We start from the raw sequence: 25,886 nt of genomic DNA, 5'->3' as shown, positions 1-25,886 counted from the left end.
AGCAGGTCGTGTTCTTGGAATCTCACACTCCCACGGTGACACGAAAGTTAACTTGGGTGGTGAAAATATAATTTCACGTGTGTCGTATTTTGCCAGACAAGGGCTCCAATACCACATTTTTCAGCTCAGGGAAAATTTACTTCTGTATTACGTACATACTGTAGTATCCGCTCTTTCTGTTAATGTAAAGCCTTCAACTTAGCGCATTTCATAAAGTCCGCGCCACTAAGATGCACGAAGTGGAAACTTCCTTCCAGATTCTAAAAGAACCTCACGCTTTCTCTTCCTGGTCCATTTTAATAATATACCAAAGACATAAAAAGTGACCGGGAGTAAAGAATTACGCCAGCAACAAAAGCAGTGCGGGTGCAGAATTAATCGCAAGAAGAGCTGCTGAAGTTCAGAACGGTTCCAACTAGGCAAGTGACGGCTACTAAAAGAACACAGGACACTGCCTCTTAAGAGGACACCTCTTCAAACTGGGGAAAGTAAATCATCCCATTTGTATAAAATGCTACGTAGAAGCAGCTTTGCATGTTCTTTGCTACTGCGAGGCTCCGGCTCCATGTGCATACATGCACAATTACAGTAACAACGGGGAAACTAAAGGTACAATTTGGCTGCACGCGACAGAGACAAGCGACCGAGGCAGGCGACAGAGTTACGAGACCGAGACTGGTCGCTTCCTGTCTGCTCTCTGTACAATCGTATGAAGTACAATTACGAGCGCGAGACAAAGACAGGCGACAGAGACAAAGCACAGGAGACCGCTCTCGGACCAATAGTGTCTCGCGACGGGCTCAGGCAGCACGTGTGTTGTTGAGTAAAATAATGGCAGAAATTAAATTTACTGGTGACCAAGATGAGCAATTGGTAGAATTAGTAACAGAAAACCGACCACTGACCACCGACAGAAAGATCCTTCTTCGCGTCTGGTTTTGAATATTGAACTCAAAGGTTTTCTTTGTTTCTTTCGCAACAAATAACACAGCAACACATCATCTTCTTCTTCTTCTTCGAGTAACCTTTTTAGAAGCATTTTTGTACTCATTTTTTACAGAATATGTGCACGTATGTCTCAACAAAACAAAGAAAACAAACAGTTTGCCGCATGTCTCGGTCGTCACCTCAAAAGTATGTGGCGACAAGCTGCGATGTGTCCGTCTCCCGTCTCTGTCGCCTGCCTCGGTCGCTTGTCTCTGTCGCGTGCAGCCAAATTGTACCTTTACAGTGCGCCCAACCCTTGCTTGACAGGAATTTCGAAGAGGACGAGACGACGCTTTCTATTGAGAATATAGGCGCGCTAAAGTAATGCAAGTCCCCCTCAGAAGTGACTGTAATTGCTAGTACAGTCAGTGCTAAACCTATTGGAGACCACTTAGGTAGCCACTTGTTATCCCTTATTTGGCAGGCCATCCAAGAAACAGGGCAGAAAGGAAAAGACACAAAGAGGAAAGTGATAGAATGAGATTAGAAAACGAAAGAAAAACTGAGGAAATTAGGAAACGGGAGAAGGAGGAAAGGGAAGAACTCGAAAGAGAAGAAAGCAGGAAAGGAAGGAAAATAGAGAAAGACGAGATAAATTGCAAAATGACATTGCACAAATTCCAGAGCAGTTGTCGAAACAGTTCAGGTCCCAAATAGCGAGCATGTTTTTACAAAAATGAAAGATGAAACCAGTAAGCTCAAGGAGTCTGTGGCTGCCCTGCGGCAAGAAATTGAGAGAATGAATGAGAAATTAGTTGATGTAACAGAGAGCGTGAATGGGAATGTGAGTGAGAGGTTAACATCACACATGTCAGAGGCAGAAAGTAATACTAGGACATGGTGATTCGAGCAGTAGCTCGGTTCAGAGATCGTCTTCTACCCCTGTAGCGAATGATGAAACCCGGCCAGAGAGTGAGAGGTTAATAGCGGTAGCGACCATGATGCCAGTTGTGTCAGTCACTATTGGCAACGCTGACGGTGAGGCGCACAGACCGCGTGAACTTGCCGAGCTAACCCATCCCCAATGCCCCAGCCACGTTTTGAACGACATTGTGTTAGCAAAATTTTTCGATTGCCATAAACAGAACGTGGTGCAACTCTTGCAGGAGCTGGATGATTACTATCGTTTGATGTCCGCCCCAGAATCATTGAAGTTACAAGTCGCGGTACAGGCGATTAGTGATTTGTATTCTAGGCAGTGGTTGACCGCAGTGTACGAGGTCTCGACAGACTCTGACCACACTTTCGACCCCGGCGGAGGGCGGAGGCCGGACAATGATCAAAACAACGGCCGAAATCATTCGGAAACGACCGCAGGATGATGTAGAGGGCCAAACATTATCCAGTTATGAGGGTAGGCACCCACGTTCTGAGGCTAAGAGATGAAAAATTGGGAGTGCCTGACGTGAATCGCGCAAGTGAACATTTTAATTTGGAGTTTGGAGGAGACGCAGATAACGTCACTGTATATTACATTAATGAGGGAAATCTTCAAGGTTGTCCTCACGTAAAGATAAAGATAGGAAGTAGAGAAAAAGTTGTTCTGATTGACAGCAGAACAGAAGTAGGCGTGATGTCTGAGAGAGAGAGAGCAAATTGTGTGTTGTCATCGGCATGGCAATCAAGGTCAAGAGCAAGCTTGGCTTGAATTCGGATTAGGGCGTGACTTCATGACAGCGCCACAGTTGACGACAGAAGCCATATCGGAAGCAAATTTTTAGGTTGAGTACCAGGTGATAATGGATTTTGCTAATAGAAGTTTTTCAATGAAGAAAGACACGAATTCTTTGTCAATGCGATGGCAGGGGGAGGGCGGTATCGAACCCGAACAACTTAGCAGATTTTCCTCAGTCGCTGCAAACATTAGATCAAGACCGATCTCAACCTGGCGTGAGTGTTAAAGGCAAAATATTATGTTTAAATATTTTATTAATTATTAATTAATGCGGTTCAGACCTGTTAATGAGATGATTGAGCTTGTTTCTGCCGCCCAGATAAGAATTACATTAAGGAGAGAGCGAGAAAAAAATGGCCTTCCCAAATCGAATGTCCTTAGGTCCTGTTCTCCTGTGGCTAACCCTAATTCTGGCCCTGATTATTCAGTGTTTATCACAAAACAATATATATATTTTGTTAAATTTCACGTACCCCCGGGGGTACGCGTACCCCAGGTTGAATACCACTGCCCTAGTCCACTTGATAGTAAACATTCCTCCTGCACCGCCCCAGGAACGACTACTCCCCGCAGGGCTTTTCTCCTGGTCTGTGGACAGTAAACCCTTTGTTGCTTGGAGTTCGTCGTGAAGACGTAAATGTTGAAGATAGTGGGGCGTGGTTCCCCGACACTTTAAATATTATTAGGAATTACGAGAGTCCTGAGGAAGGATCAGATGCTGTAGTCCAGCATCATAATTGTGATGAGACTTCGAGGGATGGCTCGGCGCTTCAGGAATGCGACCACGGTTGGGATACAGAGCAGGGCGATGCTAGATCTGTTTCGGTCCAGGAACTGCTGTAGGTCTGTGTAAGGACGAAAGGGAGAGGTAGTTTAGGATGCTGATAAAGTACAAGAATTCTTTTACTACACAACCGGGAAAGTGTTCACTGAAGAAGTACTACGATTTGTTGACAAATTAAAGATGACATAAATTTTTGTAAGAGAAACCATAAACGGAGTCTTCGCTTACGAATGACGATTGAGAGGCGGTGACGATCTTAGGATGATGGTACTTTTTTGGTTAAATAAATGCTTTTCTTTGTCGCCATCGCGCGAACTACGTATTTTTGCTTTCCCTGTTATGAGTGGCTTCGCTGGTTCAATCGGTGAACTCCTTGTAAATTAAGGGCACAGAGCATAGTACGTAAGTTGTAGAGATTGTGTGTGTGGTTTGTCAATGGATGAGTCTGCACGAATTCTATGATGTAATTGCCGAGGGTCTAGCAAAAGACAGGTAAACGTTGAAGGAGATCAGTCAGGTGGATAAACTCATTCAAAGGACAGATGGAGCGCCTTTTGTGACGTGTGTGGGTGAGCCAACCCTACGAAGTGTGACATATGAGTGCACCCGAACTGACTAGGACGAGGACTATACCAGAAGTGAGTGCTCGGATGCAAGAGTAGAGCTGGTTACCGTACTCATATCCTGAACATGTCGCAAGGCGAAATTGGTAAACTTAACAAACGACTCCAAACATGCAGAGGTCGATTGAAGGTATCAAACACCATGTCACGTGTATTCCTAGATGTTGTATACCTCTGATTGAAATTAATCAATTAAGTAAGTGGTTTAATTTAAGTACATCCTGTAGGCGGATGACGCCAGCCTTCTAGAATAGTACTTACTAACATGAATAGAGAAGATTTATGACTTTGGTCTAATGGTAACTTGTTACAGCGTTAGAGTAACTATGGATGTTATGTAGATTTAAAGTTTCTTGCTAAATTGTTATAGACTCAAATGTTACGCGTGTGACCATGTTCAAAATTTGTAGCCAAATGCCAAACCGACGCGCTGATGGAAGCGGCATGTCCCTGGTTCGAAACATTCAAACCTTACATGCAACTCTTGCGTCTAATTGGTTCTTTAAAATTGCCTCATTGACACTCCTTAAAATGCACATTCCGGTGAGTGACAATGAACCTTTATGTCCAAACTGACTTTTGGCATACTGAAACCATAAATGTCAGAGTGTGACACATGGGGCTACACCAAAGTCACGATAAATTACTATCCATTAAAGTAAAAACCAAAACTTCCAGGCCTCGAAGGTCCTCGCACATCTGTGTCTTAATCACTTGGGTAGATGCCACGAAATGGAAGTATCTGTCCCAGTACAACACTCCAAACACCACACAAAGTTACAATTTTGAAAAGGAAACTAAAATAAATTCAGGTTAATGAATAATAAGAAATTAAACAGTATGATTAAGTCTACATCAGCAGAAGATGTAATTTGGACTGTTACACTACACTTCTTAAATGTGACTATTTTTAACAATGCCTTCTATGATGTTACCCAATCTCCCGCTGCGTGATTAGGTATTTAATGTAGACAGACGAGATGATTAGATTAAGTGGGCAACAGAGTGTAGGGGAATTTCGCCGTTTTTACAACTCCCTCAATATACATAAAAGAAGGAAGTTACAATGGAATGGGTTTGCACCTCCGACGAGGGCACCAAGAAAAATGTGCAGCTTCTGGAACATCCAAAATACGAGTCTAGTTATTAAGTTATTAAACGACGTTCGGTGATGAAGTAGATGACGAGGTAGAGAGTCACTCTGTAGTTACTGAGGAAAACCGCTGAGTGATGATAGCCTGATGATGGTTGGAATCCGCCAACTGCCGACCGTTGCCACTGTACTGACCTGCTAAATGACTGTGGTGACGATGGCAGAATGATGTTAAGTACGTGTATTGGCGTAATAATTGTGTGGATGAGGTTTTCTCTTTCTTTCAGCTTTAGTTATTGAACCTTGGAGTTCTGTTGTCACGCGGCGGAGCTGGTGTGCGACAGAGAGAGAGAGAGAGAGAGAAGTACATGAATCCCTACTAGATGGCAGAACGGGTGAAAGTGTATACTAGGATTAAGAATATTTACATAATTGATAAAAATAAGATATTATTGAGTCGCATCCCTCTCAGAACGGTACAACAAGCCCTTGCCTTGCGTTCCGTAACGTCAAAATGCCGGATGACAGCAAAAATGTTTTTGAAGTTACAAGTATATCTTGCAGTACTCGCGGACGCCATGCGTCAGATAATGTATTTCAGCGTCGCGACGCCTGATAAGGGCATCGCTTCTCGGCCTTTTGGCTAAGATCAAAGTGTAGTATCTGTTCTTATCAGCTTAATATCTGATACGTCCTGCATCGCAGGACCAGAATATTAAACTGATTTTTGGAAAATGACGGAGTGCTAGGAGCTTGCTCCACCTCTGTCACGGGTTGGCCCGGTATTGCAGTACCTCCGGGATCGGCCCACCTTAATCAACTCATTGTTAGGTTTTTATTTACTCATTACGGCTGTTTTTTTACCAGTTCGTAGTGTTTTATGAACTTCTTTTGTTTTGCGTGCGCGGCGATTCTTTTTCCGCCACGCTGCGATAGTTCAAACAGGTGAGCATAGTAATCAAATACTACACGCAGAAAGGCCTCAAACTCATAATTGTGATAGGTGTTACCTAACGTTCGTTTTTAACGTTTCGTGGTGTTCATTTTACGGGCTAAGGTTATTATCTGTTCTTTTATCAACTTAATATTTGATACGTCTTGGATCGCAGCATCATTACATTAAACATATTAGATAGATAAATACAAAAGAATTAGAAGAAAATGGAGAATAGAAATTATGAAGCTTTACATAACTCAGTTTTCTCCAGAATCCTGTTGTTGTCCCTCTCTTAGATCCAATAATTTTCTACAGCAACTTGTTCTCAAACATCAGATTTCACACCCATGCAAGGAAATGCGTAAAACTGAAATCTTAAGCCATCATGGCTGTCAGGATGTCAATCATGATCTTCCAGATATTTATAACTTGTGGTCATGTAGGTGGTTACCAAAGTTTCAGAGCATCACAGCCTAGAAGACTTCCAATGGCAAATAAAATTATATTTCTCTAGACAGTAGAAAAGAAAAGAATTCCGAACAGATGTAAGTTTCTCTTAATATCTTCATGGATGTGATTTTAATTTGTTATTGTCATTTTGAAACATTTTAATTTTACCATATTTTCAGAGGGGGTTTGTGGTGTCTTTATATTATGATGTCCTCATGAGCTCTGATATGATTCTGTTAATATGGCAATGAACTTTTGCTTTATTTAATAACCAGAAAATCTAGAGTATAGTCTCAAGTTGTCTATCTATAGGTTCTTGTCTTGGCCAAAGTGGAAGATACAAACAAGTTGGTACATGTAGGACAGACTCACACAGAAAAGTATAAATTGTACAAACGATCATGAATGTTAAATTGAAATATTTTAGAAACATTGATAACGATAGAAATAGGTCTGCAATTACTAACGATGGTATAGTTGCTGTTTCTGAACACTGGAACAAGAGCAATTTGTTTCCGGAAAGACGGAAATTACACATTAGTTAAACTGAGATTAGAAATAAAAGTTAACAAGGAGGTAAAAGTATCAGAACAACCCTTAATTACGAATGATGTAACTCCATCCGGTCCAGCACACTTGGAAGCTCTAAGGGGCTGAATGGCCCTGCTGATTTCAACAGCAGAGACAGAAGCAGTGAGTAAAAAGTATCATCAATACTGTCTCTTTTTACCTGAGGATATAAATGGATCCAGTTCACAAAATATTGTACTCTTTTGAATAGTAGACAATAGATAAAGTCCAAGAATGTAGCAATCCAAACTTTTGACTAGGTGGACACATTTAATGTGAGTAAAATTATGCCAAGAACACCAAGAAATGGGGTGTGTCCTCTCATAACTGTTTAGTCAAGTAACTCAGCATTGAGGAATGTGTCAAAGGCTTCAATAGTGTTGCCAATTATTGCATGTACTTGGTACTTTACTTTGATACTTTGACAACTCATTCAAGTGCCTGAGCACTGTGGTCCCAATGTCTTTTTTTGTTGGCTTGATCTATAGACATTCGGTAGGACTCCTTGGATGAGGGATCGGCCCGTCTCAAGGCCTCTATCTGTACACAGGACAGCACAAGAGAAAAACGCGGACAAACATCCATGGCTTGAGTGGGATTCGAACCCACGGTCCCAGCGACCAAGTAGCACAAGGCCCACGCCTCAGACCACGCGGCCACTGCGGACCCCTATTATTGCATATAAAAAGCTTAAAGCACAATATTTTGAGGGATTCATAAGGTAAAAGAACTAGGGTCTGCAAGGAATATACATTTTTTTACACTGACTGATATGTTTTAATGAAGCTTCATAGCTTTTTGAACACATTTAGGATAAATTTTGAAGAACAGTGGCAGAAGTGTGAAGACTGAATGACTCAAAGTGAGAAACGATCTTTAAGGCATAAAATACTGCCAGGTCAACTTCATCTACGAATTGTATGGGAGTTGTAGACTAGTTAGTGTAAGGTGTGTGTTCTTATGTTCTAACCCTGAGACTGACGAAGAAATTGCATGTGTTTCTCAATCTTTATTTTACTCCTTGAATTCATATGTTAAAGAAACAGAATTTCCAATTCAATGTCCAATGAACAAAATTGCTAATGTGAGAAAGGTGAAGGCTGTTACAGCCAGCAGGATCTGATGTCCAGAGCAGTAAGATCCTGATTATGGAGGCAGCAAGTGCCTCTGAAGCGTTAGTAAACTTCTGCTGGACTTATTGGTGCAGTAACCTAGAAGACAGCAATCTTTAAGGGTGGATCAAATGTTACCTAGAGGTTTCCTTTGTTTCCCTTAGATCTCATTTCTCAACCTATGGTAAGTGTATCACTGGTGGCACACGAGCCAATGTTGAGTGGTACGCAAACTAAGTAAGAAAATCAAAATTTTATATTTACATTAATAACAGTTTTCCCTGAACGCATTTGGTTGGTGGTACATTTAATGTTTTAAATTGGAATTAGTGGTACACCGGCAAAAGAGGTTGAGAACCCCTGCTTTAGATAATAATGGAGTATTGGTGTTATTTTTCACAGCCATTTCATGTAATGGGATAAGAGTGTAAGAGTGTACATGTAGGGGGAGAGTACCTAGAGAGAGAAATAAAAGAGTGAATACTACCTAATAAAAAATGGGTAAGATGATTTACTGGCATGCACTGATCAAAATTCCAGGTCAGATTTGAATCAGTGTTGGCATTAAGTATAAATCATGTTCCTATTGATTTTTGTATCTACTATGTTTTTATTTTATATAATGTTTGATGTGTGTTACAGTACATAGAAGAAACACAGATTAACATTTCAGAAGTAAATTATAAGACACAAGATTCAGACATAAAATATAATACTGAGGTTAAAGGTGATTACTATGAAACATGCAGTTTGATACAAACTACTGAAATAAGAAGAAACAGAGACAGCAACGCATCTCCTCTTACATGAACAGTGAATAATTTAAGTGAAAACTAGCAACTCCATAATCAGAGGATTTGAGGTTTTTAGGCTGGTAAATCTGAAGATGGCTGTCTTCTGAGTTGTTACTTCTGGCAGGAGGAGCGGATAGCTTCATCACTTGACCAGAATTTCCAGTCTGCACATTCATGCATGCTCCACAACAAAGAAAACAGAGAATTTACCCTTTAAACATGGACAGACTGAGTGGTTCTCACCATGCCATACCTCAGTTGAACTGTGTACTGTGCAGGTACTTTCCCTTTCATGCAAGATTCTTGTAATGATGGTAAATTATAGTTCCTTTTTTCTAAGAATATTATTTTTGGTATCTGTATACTTTTTGTTACATGAAGGAAAACAGATACGTACACCAAGAATTTTTGTTTGCAATATAATTTTTAACCTTATAACTTAAATGTTAAAAAAAAAAAGAATCTTCTGCAAAATATTTACTGTACATACTACTCCTTCTTTATTTCAGTCACTAGATAAATGATTAGGTTCTGGAGATTCAACTTACATTTAGCCGTTCAGAATATAATAAATGAGTTTGTAAAAAAACTGAGAAATTTTTAATTGGGTGTTATGACTTGCCTGCTGCCAGATCAAGCACTACCAATTAGAGATCATGATTAAACTGTGTCACCCCCTGCCAGAAGTAACAACTCAGAAGACAGCCATCTTCAGATTTACCAGCCTAAAAACCTCAAATCCTCTGATTATGGAGTTGCTAGTTTTCACTTAAATTATTCACTGTTCATGTAAGAGGAGATGCGTTGCTGTCTCTGTTTCTTCTTATTTCAGTAGTTTGTATCAAACTGCATGTTTCATAGTAATCACCTTTAACCTCAGTATTATATTTTATGTCTGAATCTTGTGTCTTATAATTTACTTCTGAAATGTTAATCTGTGTTTCTTCTATGTACTGTAACACACATCAAACATTATATAAAATAAAAACATAGTAGATACAAAAATCAATAGGAACATGATTTATACTTAATGCCAACACTGATTCAAATCTGACCTGGAATTTTGATCAGTGCATGCCAGTAAATCATCTTACCCATTTTTTATTAGGTAGTATTCACTCTTTTATTTCTCTCTCTAGGTACTCTCCCCCTACATGTACACTCTTACACTCTTATCCCATTACATGAAATGGCTGTGAAAAATAACACCAATACTCCATTATTATCTAAAGCAGGGGTTCTCAACCTCTTTTGCCGGTGTACCACTAATTCCAATTTAAAACATTAAATGTACCACCAACCAAATGCGTTCAGGGAAAACTGTTATTAATGTAAATATAAAATTTTGATTTTCTTACTTAGTTTGCGTACCACTCAACATTGGCTCGTGTGCCACCAGTGATACACTTACCATAGGTTGAGAAATGAGATCTAAGGGAAACAAAGGAAACCTCTAGGTAACATTTGATCCACCCTTAAAGATTGCTGTCTTCTAGGTTACTGCACCAATAAGTCCAGCAGAAGTTTACTAACGCTTCAGAGGCACTTGCTGCCTCCATAATCAGGATCTTACTGCTCTGGACATCAGATCCTGCTGGCTGTAACAGCCTTCACCTTTCTCACATTAGCAATTTTGTTCATTGGACATTGAATTGGAAATTCTGTTTCTTTAACATATGAATTCAAGGAGTAAAATAAAGATTGAGAAACACATGCAATTTCTTCGTCAGTCTCAGGGTTAGAACATAAGAACACACACCTTACACTAACTAGTCTACAACTCCCATACAATTCGTAGATGAAGTTGACCTGGCAGTATTTTATGCCTTAAAGATCGTTTCTCACTTTGAGTCATTCAGTCTTCACACTTCTGCCACTGTTCTTCAAAATTTATCCTAAATGTGTTCAAAAAGCTATGAAGCTTCATTAAAACATATCAGTCAGTGTAAAAAAATGTATATTCCTTGCAGACCCTAGTTCTTTTACCTTATGAATCCCTCAAAATATTGTGCTTTAAGCTTTTTATATGCAATAATAGGGGTCCGCAGTGGCCGCGTGGTCTGAGGCGTGGGCCTTGTGCTACTTGGTCGCTGGGACCGTGGGTTCGAATCCCACTCAAGCCATGGATGTTTGTCCGCGTTTTTCTCTTGTGCTGTCCTGTGTACAGATAGAGGCCTTGAGACGGGCCGATCCCTCATCCAAGGAGTCCTACCGAATGTCTATAGATCAAGCCAACAAAAAAAGACATTGGGACCACAGTGCTCAGGCACTTGAATGAGTTGTCAAAGTATCAAAGTAAAGTACCAAGTACATGCAATAATTGGCAACACTATTGAAGCCTTTGACACATTCCTCAATGCTGAGTTACTTGACTAAACAGTTATGAGAGGACACACCCCATTTCTTGGTGTTCTTGGCATAATTTTACTCACATTAAATGTGTCCACCTAGTCAAAAGTTTGGATTGCTACATTCTTGGACTTTATCTATTGTCTACTATTCAAAAGAGTACAATATTTTGTGAACTGGATCCATTTATATCCTCAGGTAAAAAGAGACAGTATTGATGATACTTTTTACTCACTGCTTCTGTCTCTGCTGTTGAAATCAGCAGGGCCATTCAGCCCCTTAGAGCTTCCAAGTGTGCTGGACCGGATGGAGTTACATCATTCGTAATTAAGGGTTGTTCTGATACTTTTACCTCCTTGTTAACTTTTATTTCTAATCTCAGTTTAACTAATGTGTAATTTCCGTCTTTCCGGAAACAAATTGCTCTTGTTCCAGTGTTCAGAAACAGCAACTATACCATCGTTAGTAATTGCAGACCTATTTCTATCGTTATCAATGTTTCTAAAATATTTCAATTTAACATTCATGATCGTTTGTACAATTTATACTTTTCTGTGTGAGTCTGTCCTACATGTACCAACTTGTTTGTATCTTCCACTTTGGCCAAGACAAGAACCTATAGATAGACAACTTGAGACTATACTCTAGATTTTCTGGTTATTAAATAAAGCAAAAGTTCATTGCCATATTAACAGAATCATATCAGAGCTCATGAGGACATCATAATATAAAGACACCACAAACCCCCTCTGAAAATATGGTAAAATTAAAATGTTTCAAAATGACAATAACAAATTAAAATCACATCCATGAAGATATTAAGAGAAACTTACATCTGTTCGGAATTCTTTTCTTTTCTACTGTCTAGAGAAATATAATTTTATTTGCCATTGGAAGTCTTCTAGGCTGTGATGCTCTGAAACTTTGGTAACCACCTACATGACCACAAGTTATAAATATCTGGAAGATCATGATTGACATCCTGACAGCCATGATGGCTTAAGATTTCAGTTTTACGCATTTCCTTGCATGGGTGTGAAATCTGATGTTTGAGAACAAGTTGCTGTAGAAAATTATTGGATCTAAGAGAGGGACAACAACAGGATTCTGGAGAAAACTGAGTTATGTAAAGCTTCATAATTTCTATTCTCCATTTTCTTCTAATTCTTTTGTATTTATCTATCTAATATGTTTAATGTAATGATGCTGCGATCCAAGACGTATCAAATATTAAGTTGATAAAAGAACAGATAATAACCTTAGCCCGTAAAATGAACACCACGAAACGTTAAAAACGAACGTTAGGTAACACCTATCACAATTATGAGTTTGAGGCCTTTCTGCGTGTAGTATTTGATTACTATGCTCACCTGTTTGAACTATCGCAGCGTGGCGGAAAAAGAATCGCCGCGCACGCAAAACAAAAGAAGTTCATAAAACACTACGAACTGGTAAAAAAACAGCCGTAATGAGTAAATAAAAACCTAACAATGAGTTGATTAAGGTGGGCCGATCCCGGAGGTACTGCAATACCGGGCCAACCCGTGACAGAGGTGGAGCAAGCTCCTAGCACTCCGTCATTTTCCAAAAATCAGTTTAATATTCTGGTCCTGCGATGCAGGACGTATCAGATATTAAGCTGATAAGAACAGATACTACACTTTGATCTTAGCCAAAAGGCCGAGAAGCGATGCCCTTATCAGGCGTCGCGACGCTGAAATACATTATCTGACGCATGGCGTCCGCGAGTACTGCAAGATATACTTGTAACTTCAAAAACATTTTTGCTGTCATCCGGCATTTTGACGTTACGGAACGCAAGGCAAGGGCTTGTTGTACCGTTCTGAGAGGGATGCGACTCAATAATATCTTATTTTTATCAATTATGTAAATATTCTTAATCCTAGTATACACTTTCACCCGTTCTGCCATCTAGTAGGGATTCATGTACTTCTCTCTCTCTCTCTCTCTCTGTCGCACACCAGCTCCGCCGCGTGACAACAGAACTCCAAGGTTCAATAACTAAAGCTGAAAGAAAGAGAAAACCTCATCCACACAATTATTACGCCAATACACGTACTTAACATCATTCTGCCATCGTCACCACAGTCATTTAGCAGGTCAGTACAGTGGCAACGGTCGGCAGTTGGCGGATTCCAACCATCATCAGGCTATCATCACTCAGCGGTTTTCCTCAGTAACTACAGAGTGACTCTCTACCTCGTCATCTACTTCATCACCGAACGTCGTTTAATAACTTAATAACTAGACTCGTATTTTGGATGTTCCAGAAGCTGCACATTTTTCTTGGTGCCCTCGTCGGAGGTGCAAACCCATTCCATTGTAACTTCCTTCTTTTATGTATATTGAGGGAGTTGTAAAAACGGCGAAATTCCCCTACACTCTGTTGCCCACTTAATCTAATCATCTCGTCTGTCTACATTAAATACCTAATCACGCAGCGGGAGATTGGGTAACATCATAGAAGGCATTGTTAAAAATAGTCACATTTAAGAAGTGTAGTGTAACAGTCCAAATTACATCTTCTGCTGATGTAGACTTAATCATACTGTTTAATTTCTTATTATTCATTAACCTGAATTTATTTTAGTTTCCTTTTCAAAATTGTAACTTTGTGTGGTGTTTGGAGTGTTGTACTGGGACAGATACTTCCATTTCGTGGCATCTACCCAAGTGATTAAGACACAGATGTGCGAGGACCTTCGAGGCCTGGAAGTTTTGGTTTTTACTTTAATGGATAGTAATTTATCGTGACTTTGGTGTAGCCCCATGTGTCACACTCTGACATTTATGGTTTCAGTATGCCAAAAGTCAGTTTGGACATAAAGGTTCATTGTCACTCACCGGAATGTGCATTTTAAGGAGTGTCAATGAGGCAATTTTAAAGAACCAATTAGACGCAAGAGTTGCATGTAAGGTTTGAATGTTTCGAACCAGGGACATGCCGCTTCCATCAGCGCGTCGGTTTGGCATTTGGCTACAAATTTTGAACATGGTCACACGCGTAACATTTGAGTCTATAACAATTTAGCAAGAAACTTTAAATCTACATAACATCCATAGTTACTCTAACGCTGTAACAAGTTACCATTAGACCAAAGTCATAAATCTTCTCTATTCATGTTAGTAAGTACTATTCTAGAAGGCTGGCGTCATCCGCCTACAGGATGTACTTAAATTAAACCACTTACTTAATTGATTAATTTCAATCAGAGGTATACAACATCTAGGAATACACGTGACATGGTGTTTGATACCTTCAATCGACCTCTGCATGTTTGGAGTCGTTTGTTAAGTTTACCAATTTCGCCTTGCGACATGTTCAGGATATGAGTACGGTAACCAGCTCTACTCTTGCATCCGAGCACTCACTTCTGGTATAGTCCTCGTCCTAGTCAGTTCGGGTGCACTCATATGTCACACTTCGTAGGGTTGGCTCACCCACACACGTCACAAAAGGCGCTCCATCTGTCCTTTGAATGAGTTTATCCACCTGACTGATCTCCTTCAACGTTTACCTGTCTTTTGCTAGACCCTCGGCAATTACATCATAGAATTCGTGCAGACTCATCCATTGACAAACCACACACACAATCTCTACAACTTACGTACTATGCTCTGTGCCCTTAATTTACAAGGAGTTCACCGATTGAACCAGCGAAGCCACTCATAACAGGGAAAGCAAAAATACGTAGTTCGCGCGATGGCGACAAAGAAAAGCATTTATTTAACCAAAAAAGTACCATCATCCTAAGATCGTCACCGCCTCTCAATCGTCATTCGTAAGCGAAGACTCCGTTTATGGTTTCTCTTACAAAAATTTATGTCATCTTTAATTTGTCAACAAATCGTAGTACTTCTTCAGTGAACACTTTCCCGGTTGTGTAGTAAAAGAATTCTTGTACTTTATCAGCATCCTAAACTACCTCTCCCTTTCGTCCTTACACAGACCTACAGCAGTTCCTGGACCGAAACAGATCTAGCATCGCCCTGCTCTGTATCCCAACCGTGGTCGCATTCCTGAAGCGCCGAGCCATCCCTCGAAGTCTCATCACAATTATGATGCTGGACTACAGCATCTGATCCTTCCTCAGGACTCTCGTAATTCCTAATAATATTTAAAGTGTCGGGGAACCACGCCCCACTATCTTCAACATTTACGTCTTCACGACGAACTCCAAGCAACAAAGGGTTTACTGTCCACAGACCAGGAGAAAAGCCCTGCGGGGAGTAGTCGTTCCTGGGGCGGTGCAGGAGGAATGTTTACTATCAAGTGGACTAGGGCAGTGGTATTCAACCTGGGGTACGCGTACCCCCGGGGGTACGTGAAATTTAACAAAATATATATATTGTTTTGTGATAAACACTGAATAATCAGGGCCAGAATTAGGGTTAGCCACAGGAGAACAGGACCTAAGGACATTCGATTTGGGAAGGCCATTTTTTTCTCGCTCTCTCCTTAATGTAATTCTTATCTGGGCGGCAGAAACAAGCTCAATCATCTCATTAACAGGTCTGAACCGCATTAATTAATAATTAATAAAATATTTAAACATAATATTTTGCCTTTAACACTCACGCCAGGTTGAGATCGGTCTTGATCTAATGTTTGCAGCGACTGAGGAAAATCTGCTAAGTTGTTCGGGTTCGATACCGCCCTCCCCCTGCCATCGCATTGACAAAGAATTCGTGTCTTTCTTCATTGAAAAACTTCTATTAGCAAAATCCATTATCACCTGGTACTCAACCTAAAAATTTGCTTCCGATATGGCTTCTGTCGTCAACTGTGGCGCTGTCATGAAGTCACGCCCTAATCCGAATTCAAGCCAAGCTTGCTCTTGACCTTGATTGCCATGCCGATGACAACACACAATTTGCTCTCTCTCTCTCAGACATCACGCCTACTTCTGTTCTGCTGTCAATCAGAACAACTTTTTCTCTACTTCCTATCTTTATCTTTACGTGAGGACAACCTTGAAGATTTCCCTCATTAATGTAATATACAGTGACGTTATCTGCGTCTCCTCCAAACTCCAAATTAAAATGTTCACTTGCGCGATTCACGTCAGGCACTCCCAATTTTTCATCTCTTAGCCTCAGAACGTGGGTGCCTACCCTCATAACTGGATAATGTTTGGCCCTCTACATCATCCTGCGGTCGTTTCCGAATGATTTCGGCCGTTGTTTTGATCATTGTCCGGCCTCCGCCCTCCGCCGGGGTCGAAAGTGTGGTCAGAGTCTGTCGAGACCTCGTACACTGCGGTCAACCACTGCCTAGAATACAAATCACTAATCGCCTGTACCGCGACTTGTAACTTCAATGATTCTGGGGCGGACATCAAACGATAGTAATCATCCAGCTCCTGCAAGAGTTGCACCACGTTCTGTTTATGGCAATCGAAAAATTTTGCTAACACAATGTCGTTCAAAACGTGGCTGGGGCATTGGGGATGGGTTAGCTCGGCAAGTTCACGCGGTCTGTGCGCCTCACCGTCAGCGTTGCCAATAGTGACTGACACAACTGGCATCATGGTCGCTACCGCTATTAACCTCTCACTCTCTGGCCGGGTTTCATCATTCGCTACAGGGGTAGAAGACGATCTCTGAACCGAGCTACTGCTCGAATCACCATGTCCTAGTATTACTTTCTGCCTCTGACATGTGTGATGTTAACCTCTCACTCACATTCCCATTCACGCTCTCTGTTACATCAACTAATTTCTCATTCATTCTCTCAATTTCTTGCCGCAGGGCAGCCACAGACTCCTTGAGCTTACTGGTTTCATCTTTCATTTTTGTAAAAACATGCTCGCTATTTGGGACCTGAACTGTTTCGACAACTGCTCTGGAATTTGTGCAATGTCATTTTGCAATTTATCTCGTCTTTCTCTATTTTCCTTCCTTTCCTGCTTTCTTCTCTTTCGAGTTCTTCCCTTTCCTCCTTCTCCCGTTTCCTAATTTCCTCAGTTTTTCTTTCGTTTTCTAATCTCATTCTATCACTTTCCTCTTTGTGTCTTTTCCTTTCTGCCCTGTTTCTTGGATGGCCTGCCAAATAAGGGATAACAAGTGGCTACCTAAGTGGTCTCCAATAGGTTTAGCACTGACTGTACTAGCAATTACAGTCACTTCTGAGGGGGACTTGCATTACTTTAGCGCGCCTATATTCTCAATAGAAAGCGTCGTCTCGTCCTCTTCGAAATTCCTGTCAAGCAAGGGTTGGGCGCACTGTAAAGGTACAATTTGGCTGCACGCGACAGAGACAAGCGACCGAGGCAGGCGACAGAGACGGGAGACGGACACATCGCAGCTTGTCGCCACATACTTTTGAGGTGACGACCGAGACATGCGGCAAACTGTTTGTTTTCTTTGTTTTGTTGAGACATACGTGCACATATTCTGTAAAAAATGAGTACAAAAATGCTTCTAAAAAGGTTACTCAAAGAAGAAGAAGAAGATGATGTGTTGCTGTGTTATTTGTTGCGAAAGAAACAAAGAAAACCTTTGAGTTCAATATTCAAAACCAGACGCGAAGAAGGATCTTTCTGTCGGTGGTCAGTGGTCGGTTTTCTGTTACTAATTCTACCAATTGCTCATCTTGGTCACCAGTAAATTTAATTTCTGCCATTATTTTACTCAACAACACACGTGCTGCCTGAGCCCGTCGCGAGACACTATTGGTCCGAGAGCGGTCTCCTGTGCTTTGTCTCTGTCGCCTGTCTTTGTCTCGCGCTCGTAATTGTACTTCATACGATTGTACAGAGAGCAGACAGGAAGCGACCAGTCTCGGTCTCGTAACTCTGTCGCCTGCCTCGGTCGCTTGTCTCTGTCGCGTGCAGCCAAATTGTACCTTTAGTTTCCCCGTTGTTACTGTAATTGTGCATGTATGCACATGGAGCCGGAGCCTCGCAGTAGCAAAGAACATGCAAAGCTGCTTCTACGTAGCATTTTATACAAATGGGATGATTTACTTTCCCCAGTTTGAAGAGGTGTCCTCTTAAGAGGCAGTGTCCTGTGTTCTTTTAGTAGCCGTCACTTGCCTAGTTGGAACCGTTCTGAACTTCAGCAGCTCTTCTTGCGATTAATTCTGCACCCGCACTGCTTTTGTTGCTGGCGTAATTCTTTACTCCCGGTCACTTTTTATGTCTTTGGTATATTATTAAAATGGACCAGGAAGAGAAAGCGTGAGGTTCTTTTAGAATCTGGAAGGAAGTTTCCACTTCGTGCATCTTAGTGGCGCGGACTTTATGAAATGCGCTAAGTTGAAGGCTTTACATTAACAGAAAGAGCGGATACTACAGTATGTACGTAATACAGAAGTAAATTTTCCCTGAGCTGAAAAATGTGGTATTGGAGCCCTTGTCTGGCAAAATACGACACACGTGAAATTATATTTTCACCACCCAAGTTAACTTTCGTGTCACCGTGGGAGTGTGAGATTCCAAGAACACGACCTGCTGTGCCAGATGCCCTCGTGTTTTACCTAAGGAAGAGGCAAGACGGGCTGTGAAACCGGAACTTTTGGAAGCGGGAACAGCAGAGACAGGGACACGTTGCCACAGGCTGCAATATACATCGGGCTATAATAATGAAATATGTGGAAATATAGAACGAGATACTTCCGGGCACAAGTATGCGCAATCCTTATTAGTTGTGAACTCTGGTACCGGTCCGCTTCCAGTGATACGTACTCTGGTTTAGAATATATGAATTAAGTGTATTTGGATGACGCATTATCAAGATCTATAATAATGAAGAGTTAAATGTTTTGTACAAATTCATTGCTGAAAAACGTGGTGTGATAAAAGCACAAAGAATTCCCACCCCCGCGAATCCTCAGTTGCGTTGCACGGAATGTGTCGTCGTCTTGGGTACTACCAGTTCGAACACCAATGTTATTTGTTGTAAGGTATTCGAGCTCTTCCGACCGTGCTTAATTCAGTCACATTGTTCTCGTTTCCAGTCATGTACTCGGGCGCTCCTCGCCTTACTCGAGGGCGCACTTGCTCTCGCTTTTCATTTCTGCGTTCCATTCATGTACCTCGGCGATGCGGCATTTTTCGTCGGGCCAGCGAGGTAGGAAGAGATGGTTTTCACCAGGTACGACGGGAAGTTGAGGACGGTCAGCTTGTATAGGCCTTCGACCCAGACTGTGTCGAAGGCTTTAGCCACGCCCAGGAAAACCGCGCCGTTTAGCTGCCTCTCGTCAGAGTTTCTGTTGACCCTTTCGACGAGGCGAGCCGCTGCATCGACATGCTGTGTCTGGGTCGAAACATAAACTGCTCGTCGCGCAGCAGCCCGCGTTCGCTGACCTCGTGTAGGACCCTCTCTCAGAGCTTGCTGACCGTGTCAAGAAAACTGATATGTCTGTAGGAAGAAGGTAGCGTGGGGTCCTTCCCAGGTTTTAGTATGGCCATCACGCGAGCGTGTTTCCATGCCGAGGGGAAGTGCTGCCTGCGGAGGACCGCGTTGAACACTTTCGTGAGAAAGGTTATCGCGCGCCGTGGAAGAGGTCTCAGGACCCTGTTCGGTATACCGTTGGGACCCGGAGCCTTGCCAACCTTGAGTCCCTTGATGGCCTGAAAGACCTCCGAGGGGCTGGTTAATTTCGGGTCACTTGCAGGGGCATACGCGTATGCTCGCATCACCTCGTTACCCATGTCAATTACAGCCGTGTCCGACGGGTCGTCCACCGGCTGGAACTGGACCTCAAGGTTGTCGGCCAGGGCTTCTGCCTTCTCTGAGTCTGAGAGAGCCAGTCCTCCCGGCACTAGCAAGGGGGGCGACGGAGTGGGGACTCGCATCACCCGCTTAGTCATCTTCCAAAGCGACTGGTCCTCGCAGTCCAAGGATTCCTGCGTGTCGCTCCACTGTTCGTTCCGCCACTCGTTGAGCCGATAGGTCACCGACCTCTGGAGTCGGTTGACCTGGGTCTTGAGAGCGGGGTCCCTCGTGACCTGCCACCGCCTCCTCAGCCGGTTCTTCAGGCGTATTTCATCCTGAATACTAACGGGAGGGGCGGTCGCCTGTCAAAGCGGCGGTCGAAGCTTGGGAGCGGACGCTGCTGTGGCTTCCAGGATAGCACTGGTCAGCTACTCGACGCATTTGTCGATTGCCTCCTCGTCGTTTACCACGGGATTCTCCGGGAGTCTGCTTTCGAGGCAAGCCTGGAATGCACCCCAGTCCGTTCTCTCGAAGTCCGGGGAGTCATCCTCCAGCCCAAGAGTGAGGGACTCAGTTTGGTCCCGCACGTCCCAAGACAACAAAAGACCAGAGCGCACTCTGACGGGAAAATATCGAAGCTAGGGAACAGATTGACAGAAAGGAAAGTAGGTAGTAGTGACAACAAGGAGACAGTCACCCTTTCCATCTAGGGCGAACCCAGATAGCACATATGGACGCAGAGGACAAGTTTCTGTGATACAGTTTGTTCTTCACGCCGAAGGGCTGCAACGTCTTCCCCTGACATCACCGTGATGTTACTCCACTACGCCGAACGTCGCGGTCGAGTGATTGATTAGTGCTCGCGCTTCGTATTCGCGAGTTCCTGGACTGAAATATCGGTCCAGAGACCTACTGTCCTGTCTGAGGTTATTCGTGGTCTCCCTCAGCAAATACTGTGGCACTTTGAATGAGGCAAAGACCGCATCATTCGAATTAATTTCTCTTTAATCATCCGATCATTTTTAGGCTGTAGGCTTATAGTCTGATCTACTGACAGCGTCGTTAAACAAACTGCAAATAAACAAGCAGCAGCCCACAGCGCCTTGAGTTGTCTGCACACTTCTCTTGTGAGCAGTGTTGTTAAGTTCAGTACCTCTCCTTAATCTCACTACACGGGGTTTCGTGTTTAATTATACTTACACCTCTATGTACTACCTATCTCCTACCTGGACCCATAATTTCTTCTGCCAACGTTTCGATAACAATCTTTGTTCTCATCTTCAGAGTTGCTGTTCCTTTGTTTCGCGCTCTCTGCTGGAAACTAACGGTGGACGGCAGGTAGTAAGATGTTGCTGGTAGACCGTCCGTTGCTTTGTGTCGCGCTGGCCAGTGGGAACTGACAGTTGAGGTCACATTTCAAAACAACACCCAGTTTTTATAAAACATATCTGACAAAAACTCTGCCTCTTGTGAATTGGCGTTGTAAAACACCCACAACCTTTCATACACTGTGGGTTCATTTTCATGGAGAAAGACAACTAATTCCTGTTTTTTCTCAGAAACATCTGTTGTGACATGGAACACAACAGCTAGAAATTTTTCACGACTAATTTCAACAGCTATTCCAGCTCGGCAAACTCTCAAACTACAATCTAGCAGCTCATTTTGGATTGTCTTGGAGTTACCTTTGAAAACGATAGCAGTTTCAAAATGAGTTTTTAAATTCTCGTCAAGCTTTACAACAAATTCTAGCAGCCCTCGAAAAACTTATCCACAAAATTTTAATGAGTGCAATTTGAGGTTCTCAATGCGTTGGCCAATGTAGTCTGGTAGAAGTTTATGGAAGACGTGCCTGCTGCTGCTATCATCAGGGCGATGATTGACAGCATACCTTCAAGGCGAGATAAAATCGGAGTAGAAAGATTGACGAGGAATGCGAGACTGGTAAGTAGGACTGGGAGAACAATCATGTACTGTAAACTAAGGACTACTTACCTTAGAAGCATCCGGGCTGTTTGACAGTGCAATATTGCCAAATAAGTTCCAGTGTAAATGTTAATATTCACACGCATCTGGAAGCACACCTTCAGGATGTTTCCACTGCTCCGAAGGTAAGACAAGGACTGCCCTGCACAAACAGCCGGACGATGGTCGCCCTGACGATAGAGGCAGCAAGCACCTTTGAGATATCAGTAAACTTATGTGCAACCCAGAAGACGACCATCTTCAAAGTCGCCTCTGTGATAATATCAAATATGTCTTTACTTGGTCACTCTTTTGTCTCAGACAGAAATGGCACACGAGATATGGCCTTTTCGTTATGTGTGCAGCCCACTTGGTACCAATGTAAGCTCTCGCGAAACTACCCAGCATTCGCCTCCATTTTGCATTACCATCATGTTTTCTTCACAATGTTTCATTCTGATCCGAGGCATTTTTCTCTCTCTTTTGCGTGACTTTAGATCTGTCAATTTTTATTTCCCGGTTTCTCTCTTCTTTGTCTGCGTTGTCCTGCTAATTGCGGCTGACTTTGAAACTTCTACTGCCTGAAGACGCTGGAGCTGTGAGACAGTGGTGCAAATTTTTCTGAATTATCGTAACTTTGTCCTTCTTATCACCACATGTGTCCCAACTTCTTTCTCTACGCACGCAGCTGCTCAGGAAGATGTTTAGGGATGACAAGAACTATGCCACAGATACTGCCTGAACCCGTTTACAGCACTGAACACAGTTAAAGAAATGATCTTATTTTAATCTGTATTTCTATTGAGAGAAACCACGGTTACCTCAGTGACAGCCAAATCCTGGGTTAAAGCCCATACTTCTTACATAGGCAATCGGAATGTTGCTTAGTCAGAGCTATCGCACACCTTATAGGACAATGATGGAATGGCAAGCCAAAGAACCTACTCCAGTGCCACCAAAATTATCTCTGATTACGTGACTGGTATCACAGATAAGACAGTTTAATTATATTGTCTTGCAGATTCTTTTCATGATGCTTAAATGAAAAAGCATGAAATATATTTCCTTTCCTACTATTTTCATAGAAACATTGGAAGTAGCTGAGATCTGTGGTATCTTCAAGAGACAATTTGATATAATAAAACTTACCCACTGCTGATTTCAGTGACGCCAGTGGTCCTTAAAACTCTTTTACAAAGTCATGTCATGTCCTGAAGAAAACAAACTTCTTAGACATCATCCAGTCCTCATTGACTAACAAATCACGGTTCAAGGACTGGAGTCTGTCCCCATCCTCAGATAGAACATACTCTTCTGGGTTGTTGCACCACTTACCGTGGTACAAGATTACTGAGATTTCAGATGTCCTCACTTCCTCCATCTTCAGGGTGGTATATCCAACTACTCAGCAGCAACGCAGAAGAGAAGCATCTTCTTACTTGCCGCCATGAGAAGTTGAAATCTCACTTACTCTTTTGCCAATAGATAGAATTGTAACCTGGGTAGCATCCAAGAAGTTGTTATATATATATATATATATATATATAAATAAATAAAATACCATTGTTATGTATTAGTGTGATGCATAGATTGGAACAAGTCTTAGAAATACTTGGACATAAGAAGACAGATTATAAGGGGAACCAACAGAGAACTTTACAATTATGCATTTCAACTGTTGTTTTCAATATAGAAAAATAAACAAGTTTGTGACAGTATTCTCATGTAGCTTGGATGTTGGAAACAAGAAATGTGACAATTCAATTGAAGAAACCTTACTGGTTGAAAAAGGAAATGAGAGGATAGCTTAAAAGGATATTTTACTGAAGTAGCTTTTTGGGTGACACAAACTGAACTGGATTACATAAGGTCAAACAGCTCTCTCTTCTATCTTCTTGCCTAAATCTATTCCCAGGGGGACTTAAGCATTTATTCAGTCAATCTGTTGGTTAATTATTCAGGCCATTATTCTCCATCTTCTCACTCCATACATAAGATCAGTATAAGGGCAGTCAATGTCAGATTTGCAGTAGATGGAGCAGGTTTCACCTACACTTATTTCAGTTTCCCCTGCTAATTATATGTGCATTCTCTTCATCAGTAGATGACTCCAAAGGCATGTTTCAGGTCTCAGTGCAGCCTCCCGCATTCAAAGCATTACTGGAGCTGGATATCGAAGAAATCCGGTGCTCTCCTCCTAGCTTAATTATTAGCAGTATAAAAATTGTTTTAGTATTAAACGGTAAGAAAAGAATTTACATATGCTGAAGGTATCATAAGAGGTAGCTTCTTGCACAGCCTGGTGAAAGTTTATAAAACTTTGTTCCCAGAGTGCATTCTGAAAGAAACACTTGCTGCTCATCATCAAAGGTCAGGCAGGTGCGGCAGTCTGGACAAGGCATCAGTAACTGACCAAACTCAGAGGGAAGAGGACACTTTAAAAGATAATATATCTGGTGGAGCTGTTGCCTATCTAAGTGCCTCATCCTGTCTCAGTTGCAGGACCAGGAATACCACATTAAGGAACTGATGAAGAAACTAACACAGGATGGCCTTGGGTTTGTTCTGTTTGCTGAGTTGCCCACACTATGGATAGGCCACTTATCAAATCAGTGTTAACCAAACATAACTCTTTGCTTTGTTCCCACATACTTGCGTCCAATACTGCAAATTTTAAATAAGCATATATAGTTCAGTTTGAATAATAACAATGTCTGATCACACTGATAAATATATTAACAGTAGTAAGCCCATGCAGTTTGGTATTAATTTTTGCCAAGCTACTCAGGTTCTGACTGGTTTCTCAGTCTGTTCAGTTGAATGTATTGTAACACCTTCAAATAAGCCACAATTCTCTATTTCCCTGTCCACCAGTCTTTCCTCATGTCCTTCAGTATTACAAAATCAATGTAGCTGAAACAATGTCTGTTAATATTAGCAGAAAGCAAACTCTTCTATTTCCACTTTGAAAATAAAACTGTAATGGGCACCAACAATTTCTCTAAATTTTTTTTTATAAATGTAATTTCTGTTTGGATTCACCATAACCAACACTTCTATTGCCATAGACATATCAGAACTATTTTTGAACCGAAAACAATGTGTTCTGCTAATATCAGACCTTGAAGAATGTGGAATGCATGCAAGGCCAATAATTTTACCAGCAGTGTAATGCGCAAAGTACAAAGTACTCACAGATTTTGGTTATACATCACTGAGCAGTTGTTACTTTATCTCACTGTTCTGCAAAAGAGTCAAACTGAATGTAGAAGTGTCATTTACCACTGTGCTTACTCAGTGGCATAACTGGGAGTTCAGAAACATAACACACTTATTTACTGGATGATGGGTCTTTTCATAATGCATCCAGTATACCATGAGCTCTTAAGAGCTGCTTCTGCTCCAACACTTTACTACACTACTGTAGTATACCACATAAAACAACAAACCATGCCATATCAGTGTGTGCTATGATATTAGAGATTTCATTGAGATGCAGAATGTGCATGTTCATGGGACACTAGAATAAAGGACCACCTACTGTCCACAGAGCAGGAGAAAAGCCCTGCGGGGGGAATGTTTACTATAAAGTGGACTAGATAGCTGCTATTGGTGGGAAGTGTGATACGTCAGAGTTTTACACTACTGTACACAGACTGAAAACATCAAGCAGTTAAGAGTAGCGTGCAGTGAGTGCACCTCTAATGTGTTCTGTGGATGCTGCAATAGTATTCTAGATTAAATCGCTGTGCCACTGTGAGGTAAACTTAAAGCTATACACATCAGAACACATGAAAGCCTGTTATCTGTTGTTCATTCAGTGGTTGTGGAACGAATGCTTTTAGGATGGGTTGTCATTCACTGT

The 25,886-nt window shown here is 41.8% G+C and overlaps 1 protein-coding gene and 2 non-coding genes across 3 annotated transcripts in view; 2 read left to right on the top strand and 1 right to left on the bottom strand.

Annotated features, from left to right (window-relative positions):
* The window catches only part of LOC147872172 (ribosomal protein S6 kinase beta-like), a 353,544-nt gene that overhangs the window by 215,433 nt on the left and 112,225 nt on the right, over positions 1-25,886 (top strand). The window lies entirely within an intron of this gene.
* Positions 5,786-5,978, top strand: LOC147872178 (U2 spliceosomal RNA). Its single transcript, XR_015537990.1, has one exon. It is a non-coding gene; the product is annotated as a U2 spliceosomal RNA (small nuclear RNA).
* Positions 12,874-13,066, bottom strand: LOC147872177 (U2 spliceosomal RNA). Its single transcript, XR_015537989.1, has one exon. It is a non-coding gene; the product is annotated as a U2 spliceosomal RNA (small nuclear RNA).

This window comes from Zootermopsis nevadensis, unplaced genomic scaffold (genome assembly GCF_977971745.1).
Source record: "Zootermopsis nevadensis isolate Lab colony 2312 unplaced genomic scaffold, Znev_1.0 Znev_ptg000030l, whole genome shotgun sequence".
Taxonomy (NCBI): Eukaryota; Metazoa; Arthropoda; class Insecta; order Blattodea; family Termopsidae; genus Zootermopsis; species Zootermopsis nevadensis.
Note: the sequence above shows the minus strand (reverse complement) of the source record. Positions and strands in the feature narration are given on the sequence as shown.